This window comes from Lotus japonicus, chromosome 2 (assembly GCF_012489685.1).
Source record: "Lotus japonicus ecotype B-129 chromosome 2, LjGifu_v1.2".
In the NCBI taxonomy this organism is placed as follows: domain Eukaryota; kingdom Viridiplantae; phylum Streptophyta; class Magnoliopsida; order Fabales; family Fabaceae; genus Lotus; species Lotus japonicus.
This window is the reverse complement of record NC_080042.1, coordinates 25930930-25945755: the sequence shown is the minus strand read 5'-3', so window position 1 is coordinate 25945755 and position 14826 is coordinate 25930930. Positions and strand designations below refer to the sequence as shown.

The following is a 14826-nucleotide window of genomic DNA, read 5'->3' as shown; positions in this document are numbered from 1 at the left end:
TTTGTAAGGAAGTGCGAGAAATGTCAACAATTCGCGGATTTACCCAGGGCCCCGCCGGAGCAATTGGCCATAATTAGTTCCCCTTGGCCCTTCGCCATGTGGGGAGTTGATCTCGTCGGGCCTTTTCCCACTGCCAGATCGCAAATGAAGTTCATTCTCGTGGCGGTGGATTACTTTACTAAATGGATAGAGGTTGAACCTTTAGCAAGCCTAACAGCAGCAAAGATAATAAGTTTTTATTGGAAAAGGATTGTGTGCCGATTTGGAGTGCCAAGGGCGATCGTCTCGGACAATGGGACGCAATTTGCAAGCAATCAGACCAAGGAATTTTGTGAAGAAATGGGGATCCAGAGGAGATTTTCGTCGGTGGAACACCCTCAGACCAACGGCCAGGCTGAGTCAGCGAACAAAGTCATCTTGCGAGGATTGAAACGCCGACTCTCGGATGCCAAGGGGGCCTGGTTGGATGGACTTCCGATCGTGATTTGGTCATATAACACGACGCAGTATTCGTCTACGGGAGAAACACCGTTCAGGATGACATACGGGGCAGATGCTATGCTCCCCGTGGAAATCGACAACAGCTCATGGCGAACAGCGCCAAAGTTTGAGGGCGAGAATGCATCGAATATGGCGATGGAGCTGGACCTGCTGTCAGAGACACGCGACGAAGCTCGCCTAAGGGAAGCGGCGATGAAGCAGCGAGCAACGACTAAGTATGACACGAAGGTGCGACCAAGAGAGATGCAAGCAAGGGATTTGGTGCTTAAGAAACGAACAGGGATCACGGGAAACAAGTTGAGCCCAATCTGGGAGGGACCATACAGAATCTTGAAGGTCCTAGGGAAGGGAGCTTATCACCTGGAAAGCTTGGATGGGAAGCGGATGCCAAGATCGTGGAACGCTGCCAGTCTAAAATACTACTACAGCTAACGAGGTCAATAAAAAACGCTGAATCCGATGCAAAGATCGGCAGCAGACTTGGCGAGGGAAAATCCTTTTGTACTTTGTTCAAAGAAATTGTCGGCCGAAAGTGCCTGAATGGTAAAAACAAAGACACGTTCTTGTTCTCCATCTCGGGAGTTTGTTGACTATCACGTCTGATTGAAAATACAAAAATTGTATCCAGCAATTTCAATCACACTGAATTGCGGCGAGGGCTCGGTGGGAAAAATTCCCTGAAGGTGGCAATCCCAACACGACCTTGATGTCTGGGGATTGCTCCGGAAAGTCCGACGCAGCTCGCCGTCACTCGTCGGCGATGTGTGCGGATAAGCTTCTTATCCCGATAATCTCCCTGAAATATGGGCGAGCATTGTTCAAACTAGGCTCAAAAGACACGGGTAAACCCATATGGCCATTGGGCCCTGAGCAATTATAAGTCCTCGCCTAATAAGGCTGGCGAGGCCACACTTGATCTTACGAGAAATATGCGTGTGAAAGAAAGCCTCAGTTCAGAAACTGAGCCAAGAGCCCTAGTCGAACCCAACACACCATCAATGTCGTCAGACGTAATTCAGAAATTAATAAACAAGCGGGAGAAACAAGGGAATAAAAATCGGAAAACATTAAACCATGCATAAAACACAAAGATAAGTAAAAACTGAAATGAGTCAACTCACAGTTAAAATACAGTAATCCAAATAAATAAAGAAGCATTGTTTCTATCTATGTTCTCATTCCTGTTTGAATAGCATCCCCTAGGTCAACGCCAGCAACCCCCGGAGGATCTTCAGCACCTTCCAGCCCAGCAGGTGTAATCTTCTTAAAAACTCCCAAAGAGTCAAGGTTAACATCAGGATGAAGATGTTTGACTTGAGCCTTGGCGATCAATAAGCCCCGGATGCGTTCAACAGCTGCTGTCTGAGCTGCGTCGTTCTTCATTTGCTCCTCCAAAATTTTGGTTTGAGCATCTTTATCGGCCAGAAGCTTGCACTTGGACTCTATATCAGAACGAGCGTCGGCGAGAGCCTTGCGCCTGTCCGATAAATCCTTGCGCAGTTGGGCAATCTCTTCTTCCTTGCTGATAAGATCTTTCTCTTGAGCAGCGAGGGCGGCATCCTTAGTTTCAAGGGTCTGCTTGAGTTCGCCAATCTTGGCTTCCAGATGCTCTTCTTTCTCATCCGTCGCGGCCCGCGCCAGTTTTGCCTCAGCAAGTTTCTTTTGCATCTTTGACGTTTTCTCCGCCTCAGAAGTTAGCTGGCGGCGTAGGTTGGAGCAAGTTTCATCGAATCGAAGGTTGGCGGTGCGCAGAGTCTCCACTTCCTAGCAAAGCTCAGCAGCGCTAGATAGGGGGCGAGCCTGCCAAGCTACCTGGGCAAACAGGCAACCCGCGCGAAGAAGGTTCGACACAGATTCCTGAGCCACATCTTGCGGGTTATGGTTGGGAACTTCCCTCAACTTCTCAAGATATGGATGAGAGAGAAGGAAGGAAAATGGATCGGAGTTAGAGTGCCAGAGGGGCCCTTTGGGCGATCGGGCGAGGTTTCCTTCCCCCCATCGACATTCTTTGGAGAAGGAGTTAGTAAAACATTGGTGGGAGAGTTCGGGCGATCACCAGACGGCGAGGGGTGAGCTGTAGCAGAGGCGTTCGCCTCGTCCTGATGATCGGCTGCAGGAGACTTGCCCGCATCTGAGGAGGAACAAGGGATGGGAATGATGCCTTCTTCGCCAAAAACAGGGGAGATGACGGAGGGATTCACTTCGCTCGCCTTACTCTTCTTTGGGGCACCTTCGTCAGTCGGCGAGCTCTGTCTTTTCTCCCCGGCATGGGCAGAGGAAGAGGCCTTGGAGCTGCTAAGAACAAAGGCACTCAACAATTCAGCAGTAAAGAACTTCATCGTTCTACCTGAAAAAGGAAAGGAAAAACAGTCATCAAGGCGAAAGGCGAAGAAGAAAGTAAGCGACAAACATACAGAAATCAGGACCTAATCGGGGAAGAAATTTAGATCCGGGGGGGCATCAAGCAGGTCAACACAATTCAAGAGCGGGAGTTGAAGTAAAGTTTTCAGGGCAATACTGTCTCTGGGGGAAGGAGACATGGTATGGGGGCCATTTAAAGATCGAGGGGATGAGGTCCAATAAAGAGGGGTAGGCGGGGTGGATAACGATTCGGAAGTATCTTCGAGCGAGATAAGATTTCGAGCCCACCCCGTAAGGAGTGAATCGTTCTCGACCGGGCCTAGGGGTCAAGACGACCCAACCTCAAAAAGGAGGGAAAAAAGGGGCAGGAGAAGGCGCTACATCAACACTGTGGCAAAGAATCTCGAAACATCGTAGGTAGGCCCAGGAACAGGGGTGAAGTTGGCAAGGGGAAACATTGATGCTGTGCAACATGAGGGTGAGGAAAGGGGAGAAGGGAAGTTTTATGTTCAGATCAAGGAATAGGTATTCATGGATAAAGGAAAAGTGAGAGTATCTGAGATCGTTAAACTCTCGGTGCTGCCAAGGGCGGTCTTGTTCTTGGCAGCCGGTGGTGCGAAGGAGGTCATTAAACAAGGAGGAGTAGCAAAACCCACCGACTTGATGGGCAAGGTTAGAGACAGATTCGCTGGTTGACAATTCAGATGATTGGTCAATGATTTCTTGGTTGGGTGCCTCCATGATAAAAGGGGGGTGGCGAAGGTTGCCAAGAGGTGAGCCTTGATTTCCTCGAGAGAGGACAGAGCCCCTGTGGAACACATCAAAAATAAGGAGGAGAAGAGAAAAGAACTAACCAGAGGAGGGATTGTGGAAGGAAGAGCAGGAAGCGGAGCAAGAGATTCACAGGATTAGTAAGGGAGGCCGGCACAGAAGATAGAAAGTGAAGGCAACGTGTCAGGCGAAAAGTTGTAATTGTTGATGCTGATTAGTTCGAATTCAAAAATGTCAGAATTAGACGTAACGCATTAAAAGGAAGGTACAGTAACGGAAGGTTATCGGTCGAAATTTGGGTCGTGGGATCGTTGAGATTTGAAAAGACATTTCAAAAGTGACAGTTGAGATTCAGTAGATTTGCTGACTTAGGCATCACTTCAGGGCACAACGCGTGGCGAACGCATGACACTTGGCAAGATATCATGATTCAAGGCACGTGCGCAGGGTTGGCGAGGCGAGCGGGTCGAATGCCATCGCCGTGAGATTGCTTGTGGACTCAATTTGCTTGAAGAAGAGATGGAGCAGCGAAAAGTTTGAAATACGTAGATTGTTGACTTAGATTTTTGACTTTATTCTCTCGGCCATGTTGGCCATTGCTTTTTAACTCTGATAAGTTTTGGCATTGTTTAGTCTTTTATGGTCTTCGCCTTGGGTTCTTCTGTTTAAAGACACACTCAGCTCTCATGCTTCGAGTTCGGTGTCTTGTGGACTTGTGGACTGGGCGAGACCCCAGGGTCCCTCGCCCAGGGAACCCAACCTTAGGCGTGGAACATGCCTGGAATTTGGGTCGCTCTCCCCAAGGCCCAACCTGCCCATTTAGACAGATTAAAGGCATGAAGGCCCAACCCCAAATCTATAAATAGGGGACGGTTACCAATTGTAAGGGACCTTTGGCTCATTTGACAATAACAACATTGAGATTCAGTTATATTTTCTCTCCCTAAACAGCTAGGAGTTCATCTCTCTAAGATTTCCGATCACACTCCACACACTCTAGGCACCATGCCTTGATTTTATGTTCTTGACCGGAACACATAGGATACAAATCTTGATGATTCATATTTTTAAAATTCTACAACGGTACTTCCAGACTCGTAGGTTACAAATCTTCAGGATTCGTATTGTAAAAATCAACTACGGTACTTTTGGACTCGTTGGTTATGAATCTTCAGGATTTGTAGGGTAAAAAAATCAACTATGGTACTTCTGGACACATACAATGCTTCTGGATTGTAAGCTATGAATCTTCATGATTCTTTCAAAATAATTCAACTACAATGCTTCCGGACTGTAAGGCTATGAATCTTCCTGATTCATGCAAAATAATTCGATTACACTGCGTCTGGAGTGTAAGGCTTTGAATCTTCCTGATTCATGCAAAATAATTCTATTACAGTACTTCTGGACTGTGAGACTATGAATCTTCCTAATTCATGCAAAATAATTCGATTACACTGCTTCTGGACTATAAGGCTATGAATCTTCAGGATTCATGCTTATTACTATGGTACTTTTGACTGATAGATAAATGATTCGAAGAAGAAGGAGAAGAAAGAAGAAGAAATTTTTTTTATAAAATTATAACCTTCCACATGGATGTGGTACTTACTCTAGAAGTGGTACTTACTCTTTCACTTAGGAATTGAGAATTTTATGAATAAAGAGTAAGCAAGTAAATAAGGTAGGAGAAGAGAGGAACAAAAGATAGAGAAATAGTGTGATGGAGATACTCTGCTAGGTGTAGACTCCCTTGTATTTATATTATTAGGTTTGAAGTGTTGAACAAGTATACATGTGGGCCTGACCCATGGACTTAACTCTGATGGGCATCCATATATTCATAACAAATAAATCAATTTTCCCCTCATTTTCTTCTCTCCATCATTTTCTTCTAATTATATTGCCTTCACAACCAAGCAGAACATAAATGTTATGTTTCTCAATTCAAATTCGCACACCGTTTCACAGACTCATAACTGGTCTCACACCGTCGTCCTCCACCTTCTAAGCGGCGCGTCTACCACCACTCTCTCGATCTTTATCCATCTCCGTCGTCCACCGCGCAGAGGATCGTCGACCTCACCGCCTTCACTCATCCTGCCTTCCTCCGCGCACAAGACTGTCGGCCCCGCGGAATGTCTTTGGCTCTTTTCCTTTCTCTTTTGGTATACGAAATCGCCATTCCCTATTTTCACTATGTCAAAACTCGTTGATTGTTGGGATGTTGTTGAACAATCTATCCTTTATTAGATTAGAACTGGAAGATTGAAGAATTAAGATTGAACCAATTACAATGGGGAGAATTCTAATGACTTGTTGGCTTGATGCGTGTCAATGCTGCTACTTGCAAATTCACATGTCCATAAATAAGGACATTTGTTCTCATATGTAATTGTCGAGCTATAAATAGAAGGCGATTTAAGTAAATAACTCAGCTAGATCATTTGACTACGAACATGTGCAACTAGATATTCAAAATCATGTCATTTACCAACTTGATCAAGGTTGGAATTTTCACTCTATCAATATTAAGATTTGATGACATATATGTGGTCATTTAGTCGATGCATCGATAAATTTATGAAATACTTAAATGGCTCATAAAAAGAGTGAATCCGTGCACATGTATTGCATCAAATATACTCAAGAATAATGAGGTATTAAAATCCATCATTTTACCAATTATTAATTGGTCATGAGAACAATATATAAGAATTCATTATATTGAAGAATCTTTAGATTCTTCGATGAGTGCTCATATGAATTCAAATACTTTCGCATCATAAGACTCAGGATGGTCTAACCGGTCATGCCAATCACATTCAATTTGTTCCATATATAGAACTTTCTCATTCAAAATAGGGTTAATCCTCTAATTGGTCTCTGTGGTTGTGTGGCTGTCTGAAATTAGTCCCTCCCGTAAAATCTAAGTCCTCGTGTTTGAAAAAGTGTGTGTAGCATGTCCTCGCCGGAGGGACTAATTTCCACACACTTTCCAATCACGAGGACTTAGATTTTACGGGAGGGACTAATTTCAGACGGCCACACAACCACAGGGACCAATTAGAGGATTAACCCTTCAAAATAATACTTCAATGTTTGAAGTAAAAGTTTATGACATTTTAAATCCTTCAAGGAATTTGATATTTTCAACTTATAGTTTATCGTTACATCCATTTGATGTAAATAAATTCCTTCAAGACTTTAAAATTAATAAGGAATATGTGTACATGAGAGTTGTGTCACAAGATAAGTATTGCATCTCATAATTTCCTTTAACGTGTATCCCTGGTGTGGAAAAACACAATAGTTTTGACATCTTTACATGTCTGGATTACTACTGATCCAAGCAATATCTAGCAACAATGTTTATATATACTCTTTATATTTGTATGCTTTGATACCAATTTAGGGGAAGATAAAGGGAGCAGAAAGCATGAGATCATGCACCAATGTGAGACTCTAACTCACACTTCAATTCTCAATATTCTCCCCCTAAGTGTGAGTCACAACCATATTATTATGCTCCCCATCAACAAGCTATTACCAATTGCACTGCAATTCGCTTCATCACCGTGTCAATAGGACACGTCGTTTGACCACTACATTGTATTAAGAAGACTTTCGATATGAGGAGTTATTATCATGGTCACATCAATCATTGATTCAAATATCACTTCTATGATTGCAACCGCATCTGGGTTGTTTCTTGCAAACAATATAATAATATTGATCTATGGATCTGTTCAAGAGTGTCAATGATCCATTTTAAAATATTGTTTTGAAATTTCATAGGCTTCTTCTAGAGAGCCACCACAAAGTTTCATTTCATGAAACAAATGAAAAAATATCAAATATACCATTTGATGTCCTTCAGGGACAATTACTCATGCCTTAAAAGGATCACAACTTTTGTCATGTGTGTTGAAATATTCACTTCAGGGAATATCTCAATCCTTCCTCAATATAGCTACTTTTGTAGCTTACATGATAGAAACATATCTTCCAATCAACTTGATCATTTATAATGATCATGATATAGTTCTTCAAGAACTATAATGTATTGACAAAAGACTATAAGGTCTACCTCTTTTGTTTAGTTCAAACAGCTAAGTTTGTTTAAATATTCTTTTATGATACAAGAAGGAAGTTCAAATACATGTAAACAAATTTGTTTGTAACAAACCCATAGAATTATTTCTAAATATACTCTCTTCACGATCTCATAAATATTTACACATATTAGAAAAAATTTCCTTTAAGATTTAGATTGTGTCAAAAAATAAAGATTTAGATACTAATTTAAAAAAAAAATCATAACCAAATAATCGTACATGTATTGAGAAACAATAATTATATAAGTACATCTTTGAAAAAAAAAACGATCAGAATATACCTTTTTTTTAAATCCCGGTCAATTTTTTTTTCATTTTGTTTTTCAAAATATATAAACAACTTAAAAAAATTATCTATATATTGATCGAAAGGTCTTAGATTTGTTACAAACTTTACTTAACAGCATATATTGGTCATTCAATTTAAAAGATAAGATATCACAATTTAACTTAATCAATTATCAGAAAAGGATTTATGTAATAAATCATATAAAAAATGTCAATTCAATAAAGAGATCTTTTATTAAAATAAAGAGATCAATTCAATTTAAATAATTCAAATATAGTATATTTTATGACTCTTTTCTTGATCTCTTCCCGTTATTTTAAACTCTTCCACTTCTGGTGGAATGATTCAATAAAATACGATTCACATAAAGGAAGGAATGAAGAATGATCAAGTCAATTAAATCATAGAGTAATTTCTCTCAAACGTATCGAATAAATCGATTGAGTCTTTTTGGGATTTAATATTCATATAAATTTCTAGTTCTCCAAGAACTGTTCTTTGTGTATTCATGCTATGGTACTTCTGGACTCATAAGTCAAAGAGAATATATCTCAATACAATTCTTATGGATTCATAGGATACAAATCTTCATGATTCATATTTTAAAAATTCTACAACGGTACTTCCAGACTTGTAGGTTAAAAATCTTCAGGATTCGTATTGTAAAAATCAACTACGGTACTTTTGGACTCGTTGGTTATGAATCTTCAGGATTTGTAGGGTAAAAAAATCAACTACGGTACTACTGGACACATACAATGCTTCTGGATTGAAGGCAATAAATCTTCATGATTCTTTCAAAATAATTCAACTACAATGCTTCCGGACTGTAAGGCTATGAATCTTCCTGATTCATGCAAAATAATTCGATTACAGTGTGTCTGGAGTTTAAGGCTATGAATCTTCCTGATTCATGCAAAATAATTCAATTACAGTACTTCTGGACTGTGAGACTATGAATCTACCTGATTCATGCAAAATAATTCGATTACAGTGCTTTTGGATTGTAAGGCTATGAATCTTCAGGATTCATGCTTATTACTATGGTACTTTTGACTCATAGATAAATGATTCGAAGAAGAAGGAGAAGAAAGAAGAAGAAAAAAAATTTATAAAATTATAACCTTCCACATGGATGTGGTACTTACTCTAGAAGTGGTACTTACTCTTTCACTTAGGAATTGAGAATTTTATGAATAAAGAGTAAGCAAGTAAATAAGGTAGGAGAAGAGAGGAACAAAAGATAGAGAAATAGTGTGATGGAGATACTCTGCTAGGTGTAGACTCCCTTGTATTTATATTATTAGGTTTGAAGTGTTGAACAAGTATACATGTGGGCCTGACCCATGGACTTAACTCTGATGGGCATCCATATATTCATAACAAATAAATCAATTTTCTCCTCATTTTCTTCTCTCCATCATTTTCTTCCAATTATATTGCCTTCACAACCAAGCAGAACATAAATGTTATGTTTCTCAATTCAAATTCGCACACCGTTTCACAGACTCATAACTGGTCTCACACCGTCGTCCTCCACCTTCTAAGCGACGCGTCTACCACCACTCTCTCGATCTTTATCCATCTCCGTCATCCACCGCGCAGAGGATCGTCGACCTCACCGCCTTCACTCATCCCGCCTTCCTCCGCGCACAAGACTGTCGGCCCCGCGGAATGTCTTTGGCTCTTTTCCTTTCTCTTTTGGTATACGAAATCGCCATTCCCTATTTTCACTATGTCAAAACTCGTTGATTGTTGGGATGTTGTTGAACAATCTATCCTTTATTAGATTAGCACTGGAAGATTGAAGAATTAAGATTGAACCAATTACAATGGGGATAATTCTAATGACTTGTTGGCTTGATGTGTGTCAATGCTGCTACTTGCAAATTCACATGTCCATAAATAAGGACATTTGTTCTCATATGTAATTGTCGAGCTATAAATAGAAGGCGATTTAAGTAAATAACTCAGCTAGATCATTTGACTACGAACATGTGCAACTAGATATTCAAAATCATGTCATTTACCAACTTGATCAAGGTTGGAATTTTCACTCTATCAATATTAAGATTTGATGACATATATTTGGTCATTTAGTCGATGCATCGATAAATTTATGAAATACTTAAATGACTCATAAAAAGAGTGAATCCGTGCACATGTATCGCATCAAATATACTCAAGAATAATGAGGGATTCAAATCCATCCTTTTACCAACTATTAATTGGTCATGAGAACAATATATAAGAATTCATTATATTGAAGAATCTTCAGGTTCTTCGATGAGTGTTCATATGAATTCAAATACTTTCGCATCATAAGACTCAGGATGGTCTAACCGGTCATGCCAATCACATTCAATTTGTTCCATATATAGAACTTTCTCAGTCAAAATAATACTTCAATGTTTGAAGTAAAATTTTATGACATTTTAAATCCTTCAAGGATTTTGATATTTTCAACTTATAGTTTATCGTTACATCCATTAGATGTAAATAAATTCCTTCAAGACTTTCAAATTAATAAGGAATATGTGTACATGAGAGTTGTGTCACAAGATAAGTATTGCATCTCATAATTTCCTTTAACGTGTATCCCTGGTGTGGAAAAACACAATAGTTTTGACATCTTTACATGTCTGGATTACTATTGATCCAAGCAATATCTAGCAACAATGTTTATATATACTCTTTATATTTGTATGCTTTGATACCAATTTAGGGGAAGATAAAGGGAGCAGAAAGCATGAGATCATGCACCAATGTGAGACTCTAACTCACACTTCAATTCTCAATATTCTCCCCCTAAGTGTGAGTCACAACCATATTATTATGCTCCCCATCAACAAGCTATTAGCAATTGCACTGCAATTCGCTTCATCACCGTGTCAATAGGACACGTCGTTTGACTACTACATTCTGTTAAGAAGACTTTCGATATAAGGAGTTATTTTCATGGTCACATCAATCATTAATTCAAATATCACTTCTATGATTGCAACCGCATCTGGGTTGTTTCTTGCAAAAAATATAATAATATTGATCTATGGATCTGTTCAAGAGTGTCAATGATCCATTTTAAAATATTGTTTTGAAATTTCATAGGCTTCTTCTACAGAGTCACCACAAAGTTTCATTTCATGAAACAAATGAAAAAATATCAAATATACCATTTGATGTCCTTCAGGGACAATTACTCATGCCTTAAAAGGATCACAACTTTTGTCATGTGAGTTGAAATATTCACTTCAGGGAATATCTCAATCCTTCCTTAATATAGCTACTTCTGTCGCTTACATGATAGACACATATCTTCCAATCAACTTGATCATTTATAATGATAATGATATAGTTCTTCAAGAACTATAATGTATTGACAAAAGACTTTAAGGTCTTCCTCTTTTGTTTATTTCAAACAGCTAAGTTTGTTTAAATATTCTTTTATGATACAAGAAGGAAGTTCAAATACATGTAAACAAATTTGTTTGTAACAAACCCATAGAATTATTTCTAAATATCCTCTCTTCACGATCTCATAAATATTTACACAAATTAGAAAAGATTTCCTTTAAGATTTAGATTGTGTCAAAAAATAAATATTTAGATACTAATTTAAAAAAAAATCATAACCCAATAATCATACATGTATTGAGAAACAATAATTATATAAGTACATCTTTGAAAAAAAAAACGATCAGAATATACCTTTTTTTTCAAATCTCTCAACTAATATAAATACACGGTCAATTTTTTTTTTCATTTTGTTTTTCAAAAGATATAAACGACTTAAAAAAATTATCTATATATTGATCAAAAGGTCTTAGATTTGTTACAAACTTTACTTAATAGCATATATTGGTCATCTATTTATCTATCTATATCTATACTATATATAAAAGCAAAGTTTATGCAGCTTTAAGGGCAATTTAGTAAATCAATAAATGATGATACATGAATTGAAGTTTCTGGATGGGTAATTCAGTAAATCCCAATGTAATTAGTTAGAGATCAAATCTTGGCCGTTGATTTCAACCTTGACCATTTGTTTCCCTTCGGCATTTCACTATTGCACGTTTTCGTTTTTCAGCTTCCGTTTCTTATTTTCCCCTCACAGCTTCCGTTTCGGCTTTCAATTCATCAATTCATTCTACATCCATTAATTACCTAAACGCGTCCATGTGACGCTCAAGTTTGGGCAGCCGCTATGAATTCTCCACCATCGTTCTCTCTCACCTACAATATTTCCCCTGTGCGTTCCCTCTGTCGTGGTTGTTAATGCTGCAGATAGCGAACTGATCTTCAAATCTCTGGTGAAGCTACTGTAGTTAATTAATTTCATTCCTTTCGTCAGATTTATGGGTTGGTTCTTCTGCAAAATGTAAAGCTCAATAATGGGTTGGTTCTTATGCAAAATGTAGAACTCAATTGGTGCATGTACACGTTTTCCCCTTCTCTTACCAGTGAGATATAATGTTCTATCTTCTAAAGTTTTAATATTTTTTCTTCTTCTCCAGGTCTTCTACTTCTCCGGATGTGACTCTTATGGTATGTGTTGGAAGGAGACCTCTACTGCCATGGATTTAACTGATTTCATGTTTTCAGTCATGCTTAACATATGCTCTCATGTATATATTATTTGTTCCAAGAGGATGCCTATATTTTCATAGATATATTGTTCGTTGCTTTGAATTAAAACCACATAGCATTTTCCTTTGAGAGAGAAGATTGGAAATTTGGCGTAATAGAACACTAATCTGTGGTGTTAGATTCATTTTTCTGTCTAATACAGTGTTAGATTCATTCTACTTTCAATCTGTTTGGTCAGATTTATCCTGTGTAGCCCATACACTTATTTTCGTTTCAGACTTACACACTAGGAGCTTAGGTGGAAGCTAGGTATCAGTACATGTACTAGCTCCAAGGATTCAGTGGTGTTTCTTCTGGCGCTTAATTCGGTATTTAACTTTGCTTTTAAGTTTGAAAACTGTATGTTATTTTCTACATAGCATGAATAACAAAATTAAATACATCCATAGAATCTGATTCTATTGGTTGTGTTTCAGGTCCAGTATCTGCATCGATTAAAGGATACTAATGGAAAGTAGTGGTTTGAAGCTGTTTGACGATGCAGTTAGGAAACTTTGTTATTCCACTCCTCCAATCCAGCCAACACAAGGAACATATGCACCGGTCTAGGAACTGACGATTTTTGTGAGATAGTTTGGACTCAACTACTGATGTGGTGATAATCAACACAATGTCCTGAATTTTCAGAGAGTTTTGAGGTCAATGGTTTTAATTGTAAGTTACAAATTAGTTGAAATAAAGTACTTGATTGATGTATTGGAAATTTATTTTACATTACCTGATAAATGATTCTCCTTTTTTTTTTTCTTTTTGCACTTTTATACTGAACCACTTGATGGGAAACTTTCTCTTCTCCAACTCTGTTCCTACCACTTGAGGCTTTCTCAAATTGTGTAACTCGGCAAAATAAAAAACATAGCAAGCATAGCACTGTAGGGTATATAATGCAGTTCACTTTTAATCAACTATCGACCTATGCTGCTTTGTGCATTGTATTTCTTTTTCGCTCAAATTTATTTTACATCTTAGTGACCATTCTCATTCTTCCTTCCCTCTTAAGGTACAAATAGATGGAATATGGAGCTGCAAGTATTGACCAGTTTATTGTGGAGTCCCAAAGGTAAATGCTAGATTATTTTTACATGTTTCACTATTTTATTTTCACATGAAATTGTTCTTAAAATTAATGACTTAAAATGATGTGTGTACTGCCACTTCATTTCTGCATTTTACTTACATAATTCACTTCATTTTTTCAATCTCAGACTTTGCCACAAAGCAACATAGTCTGCTTGTAAAGGTGACTCTACTTTGGATTCCATCGAATCTCAGAGAGTTGTTGAACTCATGAATTCAGAGTTGTCTCCTTGCTCAAGTTGAAACCCAAGGAATTTTGGAAACCGGGTTTGTACTTGCCTTTATGTTTAAAATCCGCCATTGATTCTGCATAACATGTTCTATTTGATTCTGCAGAACATACTTCAATGGAGACCGTTTGTGCATCTAAAGAGAACCATGTTAGCACAAAATTCACTCAGATCCATTACTCAATGTATAAAAATTGTAGCTTTCAGAATCTCTCATATAGTACTCCCCTTCATTTGGCACACATGTACAACTTAATCCATAAATGAGAAAGTCTTATGTCAATTTTATTCAATCCATAAGAAGCATGTACTCCGTGAGTTAGTGTTTGAAACTTTTATTGATATATTTTTTGGGTTTGTTGTCATTTTGATTTTACATTTTTAAATTGGCATTGTCCTATAGAAATTAATTTCTTAATCAAAATAAACTCTACCCTTTTGGTTGTCCTTTAGTGCTGATCTGCCCTCTGTACAGGCTGTGCAGTTTTCTGTGCCTCCTTCTGGCCTTGCTCCTTTGTTGCTGGCAGAGAGCCTTGGTTTTCCTCATTTGAGGCCTTGTTTTTTCTTTTTTTCACTTTGAAGGTGAAGGTTTAAAAATTAAATATGATATTGATGAAAAAATAACATTTCCAATATCTTTTTCCCCCCTGAAAATTCTATTTACGGTTTCAGTTCTCCCATCAATATCATGCTATATCCTTCTTCTATTTACCTTGAAAGTATATAAATTATTATTTGGTTCAAATGAGTTACAAAATTCCAAAAGATACACATATGACACCTTTAAGGACATGTGCTATGCTAATGACTTGCGTGAAGATGATAAAGA

At 38.2% G+C, this 14826-nt stretch overlaps 1 long non-coding RNA gene across 5 annotated transcripts; it reads left to right on the top strand.

The window, feature by feature from the left end:
- Positions 1 to 12145: 12145 nt before the first annotated feature.
- On the top strand, positions 12146 to 14347 carry LOC130735321 (uncharacterized). Of its 5 annotated transcripts, none has more exons than XR_009018392.1 (6): positions 12146 to 12438; positions 12558 to 12668; positions 12908 to 12998; positions 13107 to 13344; positions 13691 to 13750; positions 13896 to 14347. It is a non-coding gene; the product is annotated as an uncharacterized LOC130735321 (long non-coding RNA). The 5 variants fall into 5 exon arrangements; XR_009018391.1 differs by having other exon boundaries at positions 12146 to 12477; XR_009018388.1 differs by having other exon boundaries at positions 12146 to 12477; positions 12558 to 12998; positions 13896 to 14034; positions 14104 to 14346.
- Positions 14348 to 14826: the final 479 nt, after the last annotated feature.